Source organism: Salvelinus fontinalis, chromosome 10, assembly GCF_029448725.1.
Source record: "Salvelinus fontinalis isolate EN_2023a chromosome 10, ASM2944872v1, whole genome shotgun sequence".
Taxonomy (NCBI): domain Eukaryota; kingdom Metazoa; phylum Chordata; class Actinopteri; order Salmoniformes; family Salmonidae; genus Salvelinus; species Salvelinus fontinalis.
The window spans coordinates 16,129,427-16,150,339 of NC_074674.1; the positions used below are offsets into that span (position 1 = coordinate 16,129,427).

At 43.8% G+C, this 20,913-nt stretch overlaps 1 protein-coding gene across 10 annotated transcripts in view; it reads left to right on the top strand.

Moving 5' to 3' along the window:
- fcho2 (FCH and mu domain containing endocytic adaptor 2) overlaps nt 1-20,913 on the top strand; it is a 101,566-nt gene that overhangs the window by 1,123 nt on the left and 79,530 nt on the right. The gene's annotated exons all lie outside the window — the stretch shown is intronic.

The following is a 20,913-nucleotide window of genomic DNA, read 5'->3' on the forward strand; positions in this document are numbered from 1 at the left end:
ATAAACAGAGAGTAGCAGCAATGTAAAATAGGGGGGAGGGGGGGGGGCTATGCAAATAGTTTGGGTAGACATTTGATTAGCTATTCAGGATTCTTATGGCTTGGGTGGAGAAGCTGTTAAGAAGTCTTTTAGAGATAGACTTGGCGCTCCGGTACCGCTTGCTGTGCTGTAGCGGAGAGAACAGTATGACTAGGGTGGCTGGAGTCTTTGACAATTTTTAGGGCCTTCATCTGATACCACCTGGTATAGAGGTCCTGAATGGCAGGAAGCTTGGCCCCAGTGTAGTACTGGGCCGTTCCCACTACCCTCTGTAGGACCTTGTGGTCGGAGGCCGAGCTGTTGCCATGCCAGGCAGTGATGCGACCAGTCAGGATGCTCTCGATGGTGCAGCTGTAGAACTTTTTAAGGATCTGAGGACTCATGCAAAAACCTGCTCCAATACAGCCCCATTGATGAGAATGGGGGTGTGCTGGGTCCTCCTTTTCCTGTAGTCCACAATCATCTCCTTTGTCTTGATCACATTGAGGGAGAGGTTGTTGTCCTGGCACCACACGGCCAGGTCTCTGACCTCCCTGTAGGCTGTATCATCGTTGTCGGTGATCAGGCCTACCACTGTTGTGTCATCAGCAAACTTAATGTTGGTGTTGGAGTCATGCCTGGTCATGCAGTCATGAGTGAACAGGGAGTACAGGAGGGGACTGAGCACAAACCCCTGAGGGGCACCCGTGTTGAGGATCAGCGTGGCGGATGTGTTGTTACCTACCCATACCACCTAGGGACGGCCGGTCAGGAACTCCAGAATCCAGTTGCAGAGGGAGGTGTTAAGTCCCAGAGTCCTCAGCTTAGTGATGAGCTTCGAGGGTGCTATGGTGTTGAACCCTTAGCTGTAGTCAATGAATAGCATTCCCACATAGGTTTTCCTTTTGTCCAGGTGGGAAAGGGCAGTGTGGAGCGCAATCAAGATTGCATCATCTGTGGATCTGTTGGGGCGTTATGCCAATTGGAGTGGGTCTAGGGTTTCTGGGATAATGGTGTTGATGCCTCGACCAGCCTTTCAAAGCATTTAATGGCTACAGACGTGAGTGCTACGGGTTGGTAGTCATTTAGGCAGGTTACCTTTGTGTTCTTGGGCACAGGGACTATGGTGATCTGCTTGAAACATATTGGTATTATAGACACTGTCGGGGACAAGTTGAAAATGTCAGTGAAGACACCTGCCAGTTGGTCAGCGCATGCTCGTATTACACTTCCTGGTAATTCGTCTGGCCCTGCGGCCTTTTGAATGTTGACCTGTTTAAAGGTCTTACTCACATCGTCTATCGAGAGTGTCATCGCACAGTTGTCCAGAACAGGTGATGCTCTCATGTATGTTTCAGTGTTACTTGCTGCGAAGCGAGCATAGAAGTAATTTAGCTCGTCTGGTAGGCTTGTGCCATTGGGCAGCTTGTGGCTGTGCTTCCCTTTGTAGTGTGTAATAGTTTGCAAGCCCTGTCACATCCGACGAGCATCGGATCCGGTGTAGTACAATTAATTCTTAGTCCTGTATTGAAGCTTTGCCTGTTTGATGGTTTGTCGGAGGGCATAGCAGGATTTCTTATCAGCTTCCGGGTTAGAGTCCCGCACCTTGAAAGCGGCAGCTCTACCCTTTAGTTCCGTGCGGATGTTGCCTGTAATCCATGGCTTCTGGTCGGGGTATGTACGTACGGTCACTGTGGGGACGACATCCTCGATACACTTGTTGATGTGGTGTACTCCTCAGTGCCATTGGAATAATCCTGGAACATATTTCAGTCTGTGCTAGCAAAGCAGTCCTGTAGCTTAGCATCTGCTTCATCTGACCACTTTTTTATTGACAGAGTTACTGGTGCTTCCTGCTTTAGTTTTTTGTTTTTTAGTAGTCGTTCAATCTTCTCTGTGTAACATTTGGGATAGTGGGACAATTTTGGAGTAGAACAGATTTCTCATCCCTCGATTGAGGTACGTTTCCCAAGCCATATCTCGCACCAGCTCCGCAGTGTCTTAATTTAAGCAAACGGCCTTACCATGTAGTGCAGATGAAAGCAAGCGTAAGGTGTTGGATCTGCTGGGTAGTGCAGCCACCTGCTACTTTGACAGCCTAGACTTTATGACAATGGACTTTGATATTGTCTCCCCCCCATGCCTACTGTACATCACACACATATACAGTAACCCTCCCATAACATGACATCAGCATGTCCCTGTTGAAGGGCATAGACGGACAGTGACAGTGCATGTGGTGTGTAATCGCTGGTGTTTGGGGCCGCATTCCACAGATGTTTGTTGAGATCATAAGGAAGTAGCGGTCAGGGTGCGTCGCCTCTGTTCTGCTTCATAACAATCACAACAGTCAGCTGGACTAACCAGACACAGAAATGAGGTCCTGCTGAGATGGAGAAGTACAGTGGGGAGGTAAGAGGCCAGAAGTCTGTGATACAGTAGGTTGATATCGGCTGTGACTGGTTGAACGCTATCAATAAGGCTTCGTTGATGACAGTAGAACTCGTCTTGATGAAGATGATGTAAAACACACACACACACACCACAGACTTTTTGAAGACCTTTGATATACACTGCTCAAAAAAATAAAGGGAACACTTAAACAACACAATGTAACTCCAAGTGAATCACACTTCTGTGAAATCAAACTGTCCACTTAGGAAGCAACACTGATTGACAATAAATTTCACATGCTGTTGTGCAAATGGAATAGACAAAAGGTGGAAATTATAGGCAATTAGCAAGACACCCCCCAAAACAGGAATGATTCTGCAGGTGGTGACCACAGACCACTTCTCAGTTCCTATGCTTCCTGGCTGATGTTTTGGTCACTTTTGAATACTGGCGGTGCTCTCACTCTAGTGGTAGCATGAGACGGAGTCTACAACCCACACAAGTGGCTCAGGTAGTGCAGTTCATCCAGGTTGGCACATCAATGCGAACTGTGGCAAAAAGGTTTGCTGTGTCTGTCAGCGTAGTGTCCAGAGCATGCAGGCGCTACCAGGAGACAGGCCGGTACATCAGGAGACGTGGAGGAGGCCGTAGGAGGGCAACAACCCAGCAGCAGGACCGCTACCTCCGCCTTTGTGCAAGGAGGTGCACTGCCAGCGCCCTGCAAAATGACCTCCAGCAGGCCACAAATGTGCATGTGTCTGCTCAAACGGTCAGAAACAGACTCCATGAGGGTGGTATGAGGGCTCGACGTCCACAGGTGGGGGTTGTGCTTACAGCCCAACACCGTGCAGGACGTTTGGCATTTGCCAGAGAACACCAAGATTGGCAAATTCGCCACTGGCGCCCTGTGCTCTTCACAGATGAAAGCAGGTTCACACTGAGCACATGAGCACATGTGACAGACGTGACAGAGTCTGGAGACGCCGTGGAGAACGTTCTGCTGCCTGCAACATCCTCCAGCATGACCGGTTTGGCGATGGGTCAGTCATGGTGTGGGGTGGCATTTCTTTGTGGGGCCGCACAGCCCTCCATGTGCTCGCCAGAGGTAGCCTGACTGCCATTAGGTACCGAGATGAGATCCTCAGACCCCTTGTGAGACCATATGCTGACACATGCACATTTGTGGCCTGCTGGAGGTCATTTTGCAGGGCGCTGGCAGTGCACCTCCTTGCACAAAGGCGGAGGTAGCGGTCCTGCTGCTGGGTTGTTGCCCTCCTACGGCCTCCTCCACGTCTCCTGATGTACTGGCCTGTCTCCTGGTAGCGCCTGCATGCTCTGGACACTACGCTGACAGACACAGCAAACCTTTTTGCCACAGTTCGCATTGATGTGCCAACCTGGATGAACTGCACTATCTGAGCAACTTGTGTGGGTTGTAGACTCCGTCTCATGCTACCACTAGAGTGAGAGCACCGCCAGCATTCAAAAGTGACCAAAACATCAGCCAGGAAGCATAGGAACTGAGAAGTGGTCTGTGGTCACCACCTGCAGAATCACTCCTGTTTTGGGGGGTGTCTTGCTAATTGCCTATAATTTCCACCTTTTGTCTATTCCATTTGCACAACAGCATGTGAAATTTATTGTCAATCAGTGTTGCTTCCTAAGTGGACAGTTTGATTTCACAGAAGTGTGATTGACTTGGAGTTACATTGTGTTGTTTAAGTGTTCCCTTTATTTTTTTGAGCAGTGTATATTTGTATCTACTAGAGCAATGGGTATATGATACAAGGAAATTGGGTTCAGAGTGAAGAGCACAAAGTGTATTTTTACTTTGCCATATAATAGTACAAGGAGAGGAAGGAGGAGGATGACTGTGTGCCTACGCTAATAGTAGGCTACACAACTGATTGTTCACTTTCAGTGGTGGAAAAAGTACTCAATTGTCATGTGAAAGTAAAGATACTTTAATAGCAAATGACTTAAGTAAACGTGAAAGTCACCCAGTAAAATACTACCTGAGGAAAAGTCTAAAAGTATTTGGTTTAAAAGTACTTAAGTATCAAAAGTAAATGGAATTGCTAAAATGTACTTAAGTATAAAAAGTACAAGCATAAATCATTTCAAATTCCTTACATTAAGCAAACCAGACTGCACAATTTTCTTGTTTGTTATTGACAGATAGCCAGGGGGCACGCTCCAACACTCAGACATAATTTACAGATGAAGCATTTGTGTTTCGTGAGTCCGCCAGATCAGATGCAGTAGGGAAGACCAGGGGTGTTCTGAATTGGACCATTTTCCTGTCAAAATGTAACAAGTACATTTGGGAAAATGTATGGAGAAAAAAGTACATTATTTTATTTCAGAATGTAGTGTAGTAAAAGTTGCCAAATTTATAAATGGTAGAGTACAGATACCCCAAAAAATGACTTACTGTAAGTAGTACTTTAAAGTATTTTTACTTAAGTAATTCATACAACTGATCACTTTCAAGTCACTCAAGACAATTGGACTAAACTTGATGTGGCGCAGCGGTCTAACATGCTGACCAGACCAGACACGTCGCATGCTCGACCGTTGCAAAATAAATGTACACATACATTTTATTTCATCATTGCACCCACACTGCTCGCGAGCGACTGCGTGGCCAGGCGCTAAATAGAAATCGTCTCTATTTGTGACGCTCAACGCGCTGCAAGTCCGGCCTCTCCCATCTCCTCAATGGTTTTTAGAAGCATATACCCACGTGCCATCTCCTCATTGGTTTTTAGGAGCATATACCCACGTGCCATCTCCTCATTGGTTTTTAGAAGCATATACCCACGTGCCATCTCCTCATTGGTTTTTAGAAGCATATACCCACTTGCCATCTCCTCATTGGTTTTTAGAAGCATATACCCACGTGCCATCTCCTCATTGGTTTTTAGGAGCATATACCCACGTGCCATCTCCTCATTGGTTTTTAGAAGCATATACCCACGTGCCATCTCCTCATTGGTTTTTAGAAGCATATACCCACGTGCCATCTCCTCATTGGTTTTTAGGAGCATATACCCACGTGCCATCTCCTCATTGGTTTTTAGGAGCATATACCCACGTGCCATCTCCTCATTGGTTTTTAGAAGCATATACCCACGTGCCATCTCCTCATTGGTTTTTAGGAGCATATACCCACGTGCCATCTCCTCATTGGTGTTTAGAAGCATATACCCACGTGCCATCTCCTCATTGATTTTTAGAAGCATATACCCACGTGCCATCTCCTCATTGGTTTTTAGAAGCATATACCCACGTGCCATCTCCTCATTGGTTTTTAGAAGCATATACCCACGTGCCATCTCCTCATTGGTTTTTAGGAGCATATACCCACGTGCCATCTCCTCATTGGCTTTTAGAAGCATATACCCACGTGGGTGATTGGAAGATGAACTTAGGTCCACACTCCGGTAGGTTGTAGTAATGCTGTAAAGTTGGTTGCCAACCGGCATATTAAGTCCAGAATAAGATAAAGAAGCCTGAGGAAGGAGGAGAGATGACGAGAAAAAAACGGTAAACTGAATTCCTATCTGTGGATCAATTGTCGGAGTAGAGGACCTTGTGCATTTCAGGTAAAATAACAACCCAATGTTTATATCCCAGAACAAATTAGCTAGCAAGAGCAAGCTAGCTAGCTAAATTTACATAAATGTTTAATGCTTTTCGACCTGTCCGCACGCGCGTGTCCGGTTTGGTCAGCATGTTAGGCACTGCATCTCAGTACTAGAGGCGTCACTACAGACCCTGGTTAGATTCCAGGCTGTATCACAACCGGCTGTGATTGGGAGTCCCATAGGGCGGCGCACAATTGGCCCAGCGTCGTCCGGGTTAGGGTTTGGCCGGGGTAGCCCTTCATTGTAAATAAGAATTTGTTCTTAACTGACTTGCCTAGTTAAATAAAGGTTAAATAAAATAAAAAAATATATAGGCTAAATACCACCGCTGATTTCTTGGAAGAATAAAAAAATAAAATAATGTTTTGATGTACTTCAACTTACTAGACTAGAGAAACCGGTATATGATGGTAGGAAATCAGGTTTCGAGAGAAAGAATGAAGACCGCAAGGTGTATTTTTACTCTGCCACATCACAAGCACTCTGAAGTTCAAGGTTTATTTCTCAGGTTGAACGGCTTTGATTACGTCTTGCCACACAATCAAAAGAAACCGGCCCCGGTTCAATTAATTGAACACAATTTATAGTTGTAGGCTTTTTTTTTTCGCGAGCCCAGCGTGTCGTTTCTCTAGAGAGAAATCAAATCGTTTACAAGAGAAATTAAGTCATGAACTATGTGGGACGCTGGGCACACACACTCTCTCTTACACACACACACACACACACTCTCTCTCTTACACACACACACACACACACACACACACACAGATATTTTCACCGACTCTTGCACATCATCCATCCATGCACATGCCCTGAATTTCAAATGTTGACATGGCAGCATCTCTTCCCTCAGCTAAACAAACAAGTGTTTTTAAGAATGCAGGAAACACAGTGTAGTGTCTACTGTGTCACTGCTATGCTTCCCATTTTGAATTAACCTGTTCCATTTACATTTACATTTAAGTCATTTAGCAGACGCTCTTATCCAGAGCGACTTACAAATTGTTCCCTCTTTCCATTCTGATTTTAATAGTTTCTACCCAACAGTCAATAGTATAGTACAGTTGCAGCTGTACTGAAACAGTACAATATTCAGTATTGTTTGCAGTCTGCTGTGTTTTTTTTTTGTTGCGTTTGTTTGCATGCATAATGCATTCTGTTCGTGTACAGTAGACGCCATCTAAACCAGGAGCGTATTCAATAATGTTCAGATAGACATGTATTGTGCAGAACAGACGTGGCTCTCTATCGTGTGGAATAGGTTTGTGTCGGCTCTAAACAGTAGATTTCGGTCTGCTATATGTCTCAACGTACTGAATGTGACTGTACCCCAGGCCAGGCATGTAGCCTACTGCCCTCCAAGTGAACTGTCTGTCAGTGGATCAGCAGGTTGGGTTGAGAGAGCACTGTAGCTCTCTATAGTCCACTAAACCAGTGTTGTGTGGAGGCAGGGCTTGTGTCTGTCCCCCTCAGCATTTCAGGGGACAATAAGATGGCACCGCGATAAGCAAACAGTGTTAATAGAGCCAACAGCCCTGGGACATATTTCTCGTGTGTGTGTGTGTGTGTGTGTGTGTGTGTGTGTGTGTGTGTGTGTGTGTGTGTGTGTGTGTGTGTGTGTGTGTGTGTGTGTGTGTGTGTGTGTGTGTGTGTGTGTGTGTGTGTGTGTGTGTGTGTGTGTGTGTGTGTGTGTGTGTGTGTGTGTGTGTGTGTGTGTACCAGTGGAAAGGGAAGGGAGCCTAGTGGGAAGTTATTAGACCACACACCAGGAAGGAGAAAGCTGTCCTAGGGACACACACATCCACATAATTTGTACACACTGAAACACACCGAGAATGTTCTAAAAAAGGACTGTTGACATTGGTTTGGGTTTTTACTTTGATTAGCCTCAGATGTAGCTTCAAATTACTCCATCCATCCAATATGTGATGAAACATGGTGAGATGAGACACCTGGCCTAGTAACATTACCATTCTGCCCGCTCCCTCACTGTAAAGAGCCACTGTCCAAATAATAAATGGCTGCCTTTGTTTGTCTTGCCTCTTGTTTGTCTTCTTCCACTGAGCGTTGAATATGAGGTCATCACAAAATGTCATGCTAGATAGAGGATAGCTCCTAACTCCGACCCCTGACTCTCTCGCTCTGTGGAGAGGAATATAGGAGAGTTTGTTGTTGTTTTGGGTTATGGCCATGAGATTCGGTGTTGAGCTCATCAGAGATGGGCCTAGCCATATGACAGTTGGAGGAATCTTTTCGTTCTCCCCTGGTATCTGGGGGTCGGGAGGTGTAGGTCAACATTGAGTTGGGAAACGTGGGTCCCGCAGGGAACGGCTACTCTTGAGTTGAGTCAATTTATCTTTTACCTCCCAAATTAGGTCAATAACTTGTGCCCGGAGTTGTTCCTCGTCGGGTCACGTTGTGAGGAAAACTCCTGGCCCTATAGACATTTGTGCTTGTGAGCAACTTGGAAAGGCAACTATTCCTCTGCCAACAGAATGCTTGATTACGAATGGGGTGTGGTGGAGACAGCGGTAAAATATAGGTCTAAATGGTAGTTGCTCGCCTCGCAGCAAGTTCTGCAGGCTCTTGTTTTGTCTAATCCTGATTATTGTCCAGTCGTGTGGTCCCAGTGCTGCAACGAAAGACCTAGTTAAGCTGCAGCTGGCCCAGAACAGAGCGGCATATTTTGCTCTTAATTGTAATCAGAGGGCTAATATTAATACTATGCATGCCAGTCTCTCTTGGCTGAGAGTTGAGGAGAGACTGGCTGCATCACTTCTTCTTTTATATAAGAAACATTAATGTGTTGAAAATCCCAAATTGTTTGCATAGTCAACTTACACACAGCTCTGACACACGCACTTACCCCACCAGACATGCCACCAGGGGTCTTTTCACAGTCCCCAAATCCAGAACAAATTCAAGAAAACGTACAGTATTACATAGAGACCTTATTGCATGGAACTTCCTTCCGTCTCATATTGCTCAAATAAACAACAAACCTGGTTTCAAAAAACAGATACAGCAACACCTCACGGCACAACGCCTTCTTCCATATTTGACCTAGATAGTTTGTGTTTATGCATTGATATGTAGGCTACGTGTGCCTTTTACAAAATGTATGTAGTTCTGTCCTTGAGCTGTTCTTGTCTATTGATATTCTGTATTATGTTTCATGTTTTGTGTGGACCCCAGGAAGAGTAGCTGCTGCTTTTGCAACAGCTAATGGGGATCCTAATAAAATACCAAATGTCATGACATTGAGGAGGAGGCCTTACAGATACTGCCCATCTGTCCTAGCTTCTTGCAGTCATAGCGAACCTAATGTGAGTTTACACTACAACCTTGTGTGTACTTACTTAACCATGAATCTCTCCGGTCCAGTGTGAGTCAGTGAGTTACTGTTGGTTTGACATGTTGTGACAGACCTGCGTGCTGCTGCTCTGCTCGCCTCGCAGGCGTTCTCTGGTCACGTGATCCTCAGCGCCGTCGGCAGGCAGACATTCTGATGATGTCACAAGGGCGTTTGGGTTTACACACGCGCGTGTTGAGGAGAGCTCTCTTGCTCTCCCGAGGGCTCCCTCCCTGCCTCCCACCCATTTACAGAGGGGAAACCTTTTACAATATCTGTCTGGAGAGAGACTTGTTAAGCTGTCACACATACTAAAAGCCTTAGTGAGTTTGTACAGACAAGGATGTTTTTTCATAGCTTTCACTTGGCCAGTGTGGGAGTGTCCACCTGGGTTATAAGTATCGTTGGCCAACTATCTGCTCCAAGGCTTCTTTTGGCTTCATCACGGAAGTTTCCACTACTGAATAATCAAAGGATTATGTGAACATTTGATCTGATATTATTTGATCTAAATGTACAAAACAAAGTTCCCTGGCCAAGCCTAGTGGGACTGAAGAGAACCAGAGATTGCACTCGTTGCCTCATTTATTTATACAGTGACGACCAATGATGATTTAGGGAGTAGCTTTTAGGATTTCAGCTGTATTTGTTTGAATGGGCAAAATAAACCGTGTTTTTTTCCCTCCAACATCTCACAAATCATATCATATCATGAAGTTTAGACGAGGATACATATTCTGGTCTGGTGGCTAATGGGCTCTTTAGTCTGGTTGCTGTTATACGTTTTCTCTTTCAATCAAATTTTTTGGGGAGAATTACAGCAACCTATTTTCGGTCCTGTGCTAGAGTTCTGATCTATGCACTGCAATTTTTCTTTTTCCTTTTGTTTTGACTTGCTTAAATCCATGTTATTCGTCATTGTGTACATTTTGTGCTTGGCTCAAATGTGAAGATTGGTGCTATTTCCCATAAAGATCTAGTTTAGCATAATTTGTTCTACCAAAAGCAAATGGAACACATTACACATTCTCTGTTTGAGGCCAGAAAGACAGATAGACCTGGGGCATTCCCATCCGTAATCGATATGCATCAATTCATTTGTAAAATATAGAGACAAGAATGGATCCGAGGACAACTAAACCTGTTCTATATATATACATGATCAGACCCGATCCGAGTGCGGGAAGCAGCAGAAAATTCCATTAAAAAAAAAAGCTACTTTATTAACCAGAGCTGATAAAGCGCGAGGGAGAGGCGGCAGAGTGAGGTGATGCTCTAGCAGGGGCCGCTGTGTGTATAGGCTAATGTGAGTGTGAGCGAGTGACACAGGGAACCGGGAGGAGGGAGGGAGAGACGAGAGACAGCAATCAAACAAGCCGACTCGCGCTATAGTAGACTAATACCTGCCATAGCTAGGTTATTTAGCATCCACTATGATTACGTAGTAGCTACATGTCTTGACTGTAATGAAACCCGGAGAAGCTAGTTAAGCTAGCTAGATAGCTCGGCTAATTGGGGCTGCATGCACGTTCTCGTCCTACAGTTACAAACAACAACTCCATTCAGAATATACAGTAGCAGGCGACCTGTCGGATCTTGGTCGTTGTCGCCTATCTTTCTTTTAATTCCATAATTTTAATTCCATCTTCCATTGATTTATCCCCTAACGTTTGCCCCACACAGAAGCTCAATGACCGTGGCCTATTGCCGCTTTGATGACTTATAATTGACCAACAACAAGCTACACTCGCCACTCATGAAAAGCAAAGAGCAGTAGCATAAATTATATCATTTCTCTCTCCGTCTCTTCCCCCCCACCCCACCCCACCCCGACCCCACACTGCAGCATTTGGATCTGTATGGGTCCTTCCGGACAAATCAGTTAAAATTTCACAGACTCTTGACAGTCAGATCTGACCAGGATTATTTAGAATTCTGGATCCGGGTATTCGGGTACGGGTGGATCTGTGAAGACCTCTAGCAGAGGCCAGCTCTTGTTAAAACTAATGCACGATTTTCTAAGTGACTGAAATGAGCACTAATTCATGATCATCAGAGTTGAGCTCTGTGCTGTCTCTCCCTGCATAAGGCTCTGCAAAACCACACAATCGCCACGTCTGGTGTGTAAACACACACCGACACCTCTTAATGGTCTGTAATGGTAGGTAGAGAAATGGAAATACTCTAGAGTTAGTGTAGTAGAACGTGGAGGTGGAAGAGACATGTTCTAATGCTATCCATTGCATAAGCAGCAATTCAGCCATAAACAAATGACTTCCTCAGGATATGGAACGTTGTGGTTACATGTGGTTATATTGGCGCAGAATGAAGGCCTCCTATTGGCATAGAATGGAATACATATATTGGAAAGCCAGACACATTTCACACGACATAAAGGAGCATGGTGGTTGATTAGGATTATAACATCTGCCACATGTGGATATAGGATATTTGACATGTTTTGTGTCTAAATTTACGCTGCTGCTACTCTGTTTATCATATATCCTGATGCCTAGTCACTATATCCTGATGCCTAGTCACATTACCCCTATACTTTTATACCTGTAGTGTAGATACAGTGGAAGTCGGAAGCTTTACATACACCTTAGCCAAATACATTTAATCTTAATAAAATTCCCTGTCTTAGGTCAGTTAGGATCACCACTTTATTTTAAGAATGTGAAATGTCAGAATAATAGTTGAGAGTGATTTATTTCAGCTTTTATTTCTTTCATCACATTCCCAGTGGGTCAGAAGTTTACATACACTCAATTAGTATTTGGTAGCATTGCCTTTAAATTGTTTAACTTGGGTCAAACGTCACAAGCTTCCCACAATAAGTTGGGTGAATTTTAGCCCATTCCTCCTGGCAGAGATGACGTAACTGAGACAAGTTTTGTAGGCCTCCTTGCTCACACATGCTTTTTCAGTTCTGCCCACAAAATTTCTATAGGATTGAGGTCAGGGCTTTGTGATGGCCACTCCAATACCTTGACTGTGTTGTCCTTAAGCAATTTTGCTACAACTTTGGAAGTGTGCTTGGGGTCATTGTCCATTTGGAAGACCCATTTGTGACCAAGCTTTAACTTCCTGACTGATATCTTGAGATGTTGCTTCAATATATCCACATAATTTTCCTGCCTCATGATGCCATTTATTTTGTGAAGAGCGCCAGTCCCTCCTGCAGCAAAGCACCCCCACAACATGATGCTGCCACCCCCGTGCGTCACAGTTGGGATGGAGTTCTTCGGCTTGCAAGCCTCCCCCTTTTTCCTCCAAACATAACGATGGTCATTATGGCCAAACAGACAGAACGCGTCTCCTTCCTGAGAGGTATGACGGCTGCGTGATCCCATGGTGTTTATACTTGCGTACTATTGTTTGTACAGATGAACGTGTTACCTTCAGGCATTTGGAAATTGCTCCCAAGGATGAACTAAACTTGTGGAGGTCTACAATTTTTTTTCTGAGGTCTTGGCTGATTTATTTTCATTTTCGATTGATGTCAAGCAAAGAGGCACTGAGTTTGAAGGTAGGCCTTGAAATACATCCACAGGTACACCTCCAACTGACTCAGATGATGTCAATTAGCCTATCAGAAGCTTCTAAAGCCATGACAATTTTCTGGAATTTCCCAAGCTGTTTAAAGGCACAGTCAACTTAGTGTATGTAAACTTCTGACCCACTGGAATTGTGATACAGTGAATTGTAAGTGAAATAATCTGTCTGTAAACAATTGTTGGAAAAATTGTAAAAAGTAGATGTCCTAACCGACTTGCCAAAACGATAGTTTGTTAACAAGAAATTTGTGGAGTGGTTGAAAAACAAGTTTTAATGACTCCAACCAAAGTGTATGTAAACTTCTGACTGTGGACACCCCTTCAAATGAATGGATTTGGCTATTTCAGCAATGCCCATTGCTGACAGGTGTATAAAATCGAGCACAAAGCCATGCAATCTCTATAGACAAACAATGGCAGAAGAATGGCCTTACTGAAGAGCTCATCAGACAGTTTGTCAAATGTCTGTCCTGCTAGAGATTCCCAGGCAACTGTAAGTGCTGTTATTATGAAGTGGAAACGTCTAGGAACAACAACGGCTCAGCCACGAAGTGGTAGGCCACACAAGCTCACAGAACGGGACTGCAGAGTGCTGAAGCTCGTAGCGTGTAAAAAAACATTTGTCCTCAGTTGCAACACTCACTACCGAGTTCCAAACTCCCTCTGGAAGCAACGTCAGCACAATAACTGTTCGTCCGGAGCTTCATAAAATGGGTTTCCATGGCCAAGCAGCCGCACACAAGCCTAAGATCACCAATCGCAAAGTTTTGGCTGGAGTGGTGCAAAGCTCGCCACCATTGGACTCTGGAGGAGTGGAAACACATTCTCTGGGGTGATGAATCACGCTTCACCATCTGGCAGTCCGACAGACGAATCTGGTTTTAGCGAATGCCAGGAGAATGTTACCTGCCCTAATGTATAGTGCCAACTGTAAAGTTTGTTGGAGGAGGAATCATTTTCTGGGGCTGTTTTTCATGGTTCGGACTAGGCCCCTTAGTTCCAGTGAAGGGAAATCTTAACACTAGAGCGTACAATGACATTCTAGACGATTCAGTGCTTCCAACTTTGTGGCAACAGTTTGGGGAAGGCCCTTTCCTGTTTCAGCCTGACAATGCCCCTGTGCACAAAGCAAGGATAATACAGAAATGTTTTGTTGAGATCGGTGTGGAAGAACTTGACTGACCTGTACAGCGCCCTGACCTCAACCCCATCGAACACCTTTGGGATGAATTGGAAACCCGACTGCGAGCCAGGCCTAATCCCCCAACATCAGTGCCCGACCTCACTAATGCTCTTGTGGCTGAACGGAAGCATGTCCCCACAGCAATGTACCAACATCTAGTGGAAAGCCTTCCCAGAAAGGTGGAGGCTGTTATAGCAGCAACGGTGGGACTAACTCCATATTAATGCCCACGATTATCGAATTAGATGTTCGACAAGCAGGTGTCCACATACTTTTGGTCATGTAATGCACCTCTGTCACTCCAGTATCACTGCACATTGTACATATGATATTGGAACGGGCTAAATGCTTTTCACTGTACTTGTGTACGTGACATTAAAACAATGTTTAGCTAGCAACCGTTGAACACGTCATGAGATTAGAGGCATTGAGGGAGTTGTTGACTTTTGAGGTGTTGCTACATTTGGCTGATCTCTCGTCAGTGGTCCGTGCACTGATGGCAGAGGCGCAACTTCCACTGCATGTCTCCCCCCCCCCCCCCACCCCACCCCGTTTTATCATTGGAATGTGACACAAAATGAGGCAACGGTGCACTTTAGGACCATGCGGATGCCTCTGGGTAGTCGGGTATGAAGTCCCCGCCCACTTCTAAAGCCAAAGTTGTGTCCCCTGAATTGAGAGTGCGGCGCCATATGATATGATATGACAACTGATGGAAATGTCAATTGCATAATGTGTGTGCTACTTTTCCCACCAGGGCCTATTGACGACTGTATGTGTAAGGTACGGTACATGTTGTCTTTTGTTTGTTGGCAAAAATGCCTCAATGAATTTCCACTCATTAGAGAATGTAGGCTAGTTAGTTGCGAACTAACGCGAGACGTACAGCGGTAGTTTGAGTGACGCTCTAAGTGAGACATGAGTATGAGAGACCGGGAGCCATTACGACAAGTTAGCTCGAGGTCATTATCTCCCCACCTGGCTCGCTGTCTGTGTGAGTGAAACCAGTGTTCCCAGTAGAAATACACACGTTCGCACGTATGCTTGTGCACGTACACACTCCGAGCAGTCTTAATTTGTCGAATTCTCGCATGGTTATACTCTTGCCTACTTTTGTCTAACTAAGGCCAATGTTTGTTTGCTGACTGTAGCAGAGAAGCATAGCAGCGGATTCCATGGTCTGGTCTCTCACTGGCAAAACAATATTCTACTGCGTTTGGCATGGAAAACATGACAGAATCCATTCTTTTACGCGGCGTAAAAGTAGCATGGTGTACTGCATCAGTTGCTAATCATCGGCACAACTTGAATAGGCCTATTGATTATATTTGGGTAAATGGGTACATTTATTAAAGTGATCTCTCTCTCTCTCTCTCTCTCGTTCTCTCTCAGTTCTTGGGAAGCTTCGAGCTCTTTCAATTGGACATTGTGGACATCTCTAGTCTCGCTCCACAGAGGCATCGATTGATATGCACGTGCCAACCCCTCCACAGGTTATCTTTCACTGGGGTGGAGGGCAGTCTTAACGGGCCACTGACTGCCAGGCCAAGAGTAATGACTGGCCTTGAATTTCACAATGTGTGATTAGAATTTGAATCACTCTACACCAGAGCCTCGGTCAATAAGTCTCCAAATGGGGCATTTAAAGTCGAGCGCCATGTGGCACTCCTGTCTCCTAGTATCACTGAGTAAGTAGTGTTACAACACAGTATACTTGTTTTCAGACTCATAACCGTGACAGCTTTCCCTTGTATAGAATGTGTGTGACTGTTCCTTGCGAGTCACTATGGGGCATTGTACTGGTGGGGTGGGAAAAGCAAAGAACGCCCAGACCTGTTTCCTGGGATTGTTTTTATTTCGCTTTAGTATTCATTTTCTTTTCTATACTGCTGCATTCCAGTGGCAAATAATATTAGCTCTTCCCGTTGCTGTAAACATTTTGTTTGGAGTTTTATTTTGTCTCCGACTCTTTCTCCCTCTCTCTCTCTCTCTGTCAGTAAAAAATACAATCTTAATTTCTCTCTTTTTCCTGCCTCTGTCTCTCACTCTCTGTAGCTCTCTTGGTATCTAGTCATTGCGGCGACTAAGGTCTGGGACAGCCACGGTTCTTTACAGTAGGTAGCAGACAGTGGACATAGCTTGCAGCTGTTAGCCTAGGGTATGTAAAGCATGGCGTGTGAGTCATGTGCTAAAGTCATACTATTGATTATAGCCACAGAGCTGTACTACTTTTGACTAGAGCCCTGTGCAGTGACATTTCAGACACCGACTGGACTGGTTTAAATAACAACACTGTAACAGGAAGTCCATTTCAGACCAATGCTGTCCTGTCTGCAGGAAACTACAGGGCACTGCAGAGATGTCTTTATGCTTTTCCTTTTTCTCTCTTTCGTTTCATTTGGAATGCGCCTTGCATGACCCTTGACCTCTCGGAGGGGATAGGTAGGAGGGGGCACACGATATGGTGGAATTAAATGAAGCCATGTGTTAAATGAGCACAGCGGGGTGTGATGATGATGTATGACGCCGATACAAAGTGTGGCCCTGTTGAGGACGCAACCAGGAAGTGGCTGGGTGGCAGTCAAGGGTTATTTCAGATGAGGTGAATCACAGCTGGTGCACAGATGGACGAATGAGGGTGTTTCATATCTATGTTGTGCCACGGTTGATGGTTTAACCAAAGAATTGGTTTCTGTCATACATTCTCCATAAACTGCTTACAGGGTAAGGAAACCAATATGTCATATTTTGTCATTTGGGTTTACTTTCCCTTTAACATTGGGTGTCCTTAAAAAATATATATGTTTCATCACCTAATGCAGGTCAATCTGGTAATATCAGAATGTAGGATGGGACAGTTCCTCAGAAAGTATTCACACCCCTTGACTTTTTGCACATTTTGTTGTGTTACAGCCTGAATTTAAAATGGATCAAAATTCGTTTTTTTTGTCACTGGCCATACACACAATACACGTGGTTTGCAGAGTTCACAACCTGCTACACTTGTGAGAAACAAGTTTTAGATTATTTCATACCATCATTTACGAGATTTGTGCATTTTTTTCGTTGTCTTTTGTTTGCAGTGCTCATTGTGAGCAATGAGCGCGTGTCTGGTTTCCCTGTCCTCGTAATGTTGAGGGAGTGCGTGCGCCTGAGCATTTAAAGACGTACCTGGCCTGCTGCGCCAAAACGTAGGATGTAAGTGTTGTTTTTTTACATCCATTCCGAATTATATAATAAAACTATAGCTCCTCACAGTAAACTATTTGAAAAATCTTTACAGCACTCTCCCCCTCGATAATCACCATTCCTTGGTGTGAAAGAGCAATAGAAGTTATTGGCCTAGTGCTGCATAGGCTATGAGTTCCAGACCTCAATTTCTTTGGATCACTGTGTATCAACGTGTCCTTATTGCAGAGGCTGGTTGATCTCGCATTGGTTGACTTTTAACTTTGAGATTTTTATCATCGTGCAGCAAAAACTGTTTTTTTAACACGTGATTGCATTTAGAATTGTTGCGCAATAAATGGACTTATAAAAGCACATGTTTCACTCCAGCAGCAACCAGCTAAGAATAAAATAGGCTCTGTTTGTGTGATAGTTGTGAAAGAAATTATGCAAATTCACCTATAGACCAATAAGCATGACGGTCAAATGTATTTCCATCGACTGGTATTTCCATTAATAATGAATAAAAGGCATTATTTCTGAATGGGATTATTTGAACATCACAAGTTGTATTTATCGGCCAAAAGCCTGAAATTGCCGGCTAACCGAAAACCTGCCCGAGACGCAGCTCCATACTACTTGTCAGACATAAAGAACTGAATCTGTACAGTGCCTTCAGAAAGTATTCCTAGCCCTTGATTTATTCCACATTTTGTTGTGTTACAGCCTGAATTCAGAATCGATTACATTTTTCCCCCACCAATTTACACACAATACCCCATAATGACAAAGTGAAAACATGTTTTTTGAAATGTTAGCACTTTTTCTTAAATTGAAATATCAAATTTACATAAGTATTCACACTCCTTTGGCAGTGATTTATAGCTGTAGGTCTCTAGGTAAGTATTTTAAGAGCTTTGCACACCTGGATTGTACAATATTTGCACTTTCATTTTAAATTCTTGAAGCACTGTCAAGTTGGGTGTTTTTGCTAGATAGCCATTTTCAAGTCTTGCCATATATTTTGAAGTCAAAACTGTAACTAGGCCACTCAGGAACATTCACTGAACTCTTGGTCAGCAACTCCAGTGTGTATTTGGCCTTGTGTTTTAGGTTATTGTCCCGCTGAAAGGTGAATTAGTCTCCCAGTGTCTGTTGGAAAGCAGGCTGAACCAGGTTCTCCTCTAGGATTTTGCCTGTGCTTAGCTCTATTCCATTTCTGTTTTATCCTGAACAATCCCCATTCCTTAACGATTACATGCATACCAAGTGGTGTAAAAAGTTCCCAATTGTCATACTTGAGTAAAAGTAAAGATAACTTAATATGAAATTAAAGTCACCCAGTAAAATACTACTTGAGTAAAAGTCTAAAAGTATTTGGTTTGAAATATACTTAAGTATCGAAAGTAAAACTATAAGTCATTTCAAATTTCTTATATTAAGAAAACCAGATGGCACATTTGTTCGTGTTTTTAAAAATGTATTTAAGGATAGCCAGGGGTACACTCCATAACTCAGAAATCATTCAGAAACAAAGCATCTGTGTTTAGTGAGTCTGCCAGATCAGAGGCAGTAGAGATGACAAGTGGTGTTCTCTTGATAAGTGCATGAATTGGACCATTTCTGTCCTGCCAAGCATTCAAAATGGAGCGAGTACTTTTGGGTGTCAGGGAAAATTTATGGAGTAAAAGGTACATAATGTAGTGAAGTAAAGGTTGTCAAAAATATAAATAATAAGGTACAGATACCTCAAACTACTTAAGTAGTACTTAAACGTATTTTTACTTAAGTACTTTACACCACTGTGCATACCCAACAGATGATACTCAGTGATGTGTTGGGTTGGATATGCCCCAAACGTAACTCTTTGTATTCAGGACGTGAAGTTAATTTCTTTGCCATATTATTTGCAGTTTTACTTTAGTGCCTTATTGCAAATAGGATGCATGTTTTGTCATATTTTTTATTCTCTACATGCTTCCTTCTTTTGACTCGGTTATTTAGGTTTTTATTGTGGCGTAACTACAATGTTGTTGATCCATCTTCAGTTTTCTCCTATCACAACCATTACACTCTGTAACTGTCCCTATTGGCTATTGTGAAATCCCTGAGCAGTTTCCTTCCTCTCCAGCAACTGAGTTGGGAAGGACACCTGTATCTTTGTAGTGACTGGGTGTTGATACACCATCCAAATTGTATTGTACACCATGCTCAAAGGGATTTTCAATGTCTGCTTTTTTTTTACCCATCTACCAATAGGAGCCCATCTTTGAGAGCCATTCTAAAACCTCCCTGGTCTTTGTGGTTGAATCTGTATTTTAAATGTACTGCTCGACTGCGGGACCTTACAGATTATTGGATGTGTGGGGTACAGAGATTAGGTAGTCATTCAAAAATCATGTTAAACACTTATGGAGTCCATGCAATTTATTATGTGACTTGTCAAGCAAGTTTTTACTCCTGAATTTATTTAGGCTGACCGTAACAAAGGGGTTGACTACTCATTGACTCGAGTTTTCATTTTTTATTAATTTGTACAAATTGTCTTATTTAAGATTCTCTTTGAAGAGGTAAGGTTTCAGCTGTTTTCAGAAGATGGGCAGAGACTCTGCTGTCCTAGCATCAAGCGGGTTGTTCTAAGTTCACAACAATGCTTAAACCACATCAGAAGACCACTTTTGAGGCCTGGGAGAAATATAATGCATTTTCATTTTAGGGTGTAGTTACCCTTTAATGCAAGTGTGCACCAGCCAGAGACTGGTGTTTGGTTAGTAATGTTTCTGTAGTGCTCACGTGATTACAGAGTTTGCAAAACAAATTGCCATTGAATAGATGCAAATTATCATGATGTTGATAATCATTTTGCCAGGCAGGCATAAGCTACTTTGTAGTTAACATGGATCTCAAATCTTGAGTGTACAAGTGACAGTGACCGCATGGAATTCAAATTGACAGGTGAGAGAAGGGGGAAAATAGAACGTCTCAGTTTAGGAGAAATTAGTAGCCCTGTGCCATCACCGCGACGACCAGATGCTCTCGGACTATGAGAGAACACATAAATGATGAGAGGTCAGCTGGAGTAGCATTGTTCTCCTGGGGTAATCCATGTCTCCATCAGAAAGTCTAGGGACTTTAAGGTGACAAAGGCTGAGATGAACTCATCCTTGTTTACCACCGATTGGCAGTTCCAAAGCCTGCAGGACACTAGGAAGTCCACATGCGTTGTGTGCGCTGGGATGAGCTTGCTAATTTCTGCCCTCTGTTGGACAGACCTAGGCTCTGCAACAGGATAGCCCTTTGCTGCAGGAGGAAGTTGCCTCGAAGACCTGATCTTAGGTCAGTTTTGTGTTTGACCTCCATAATGTGTAGGGGTAAAATTATGGCACTGTAAGGTATTCCTCGAACGACCATTGAACTTCCCTAAGCCATAGCCTACTATTCAAAGGAAAGCACGAGGTTGGGAAAGCGGTGTTTATACTTTTGGCACAGTGAAGTTTGTTGTTTATTTCGGCTCAGGGAAGTTTGCACATGTAGTCTATTTGGGGAATATACTAAACAAAAATATAAACAATTTCAACGATTTTACTG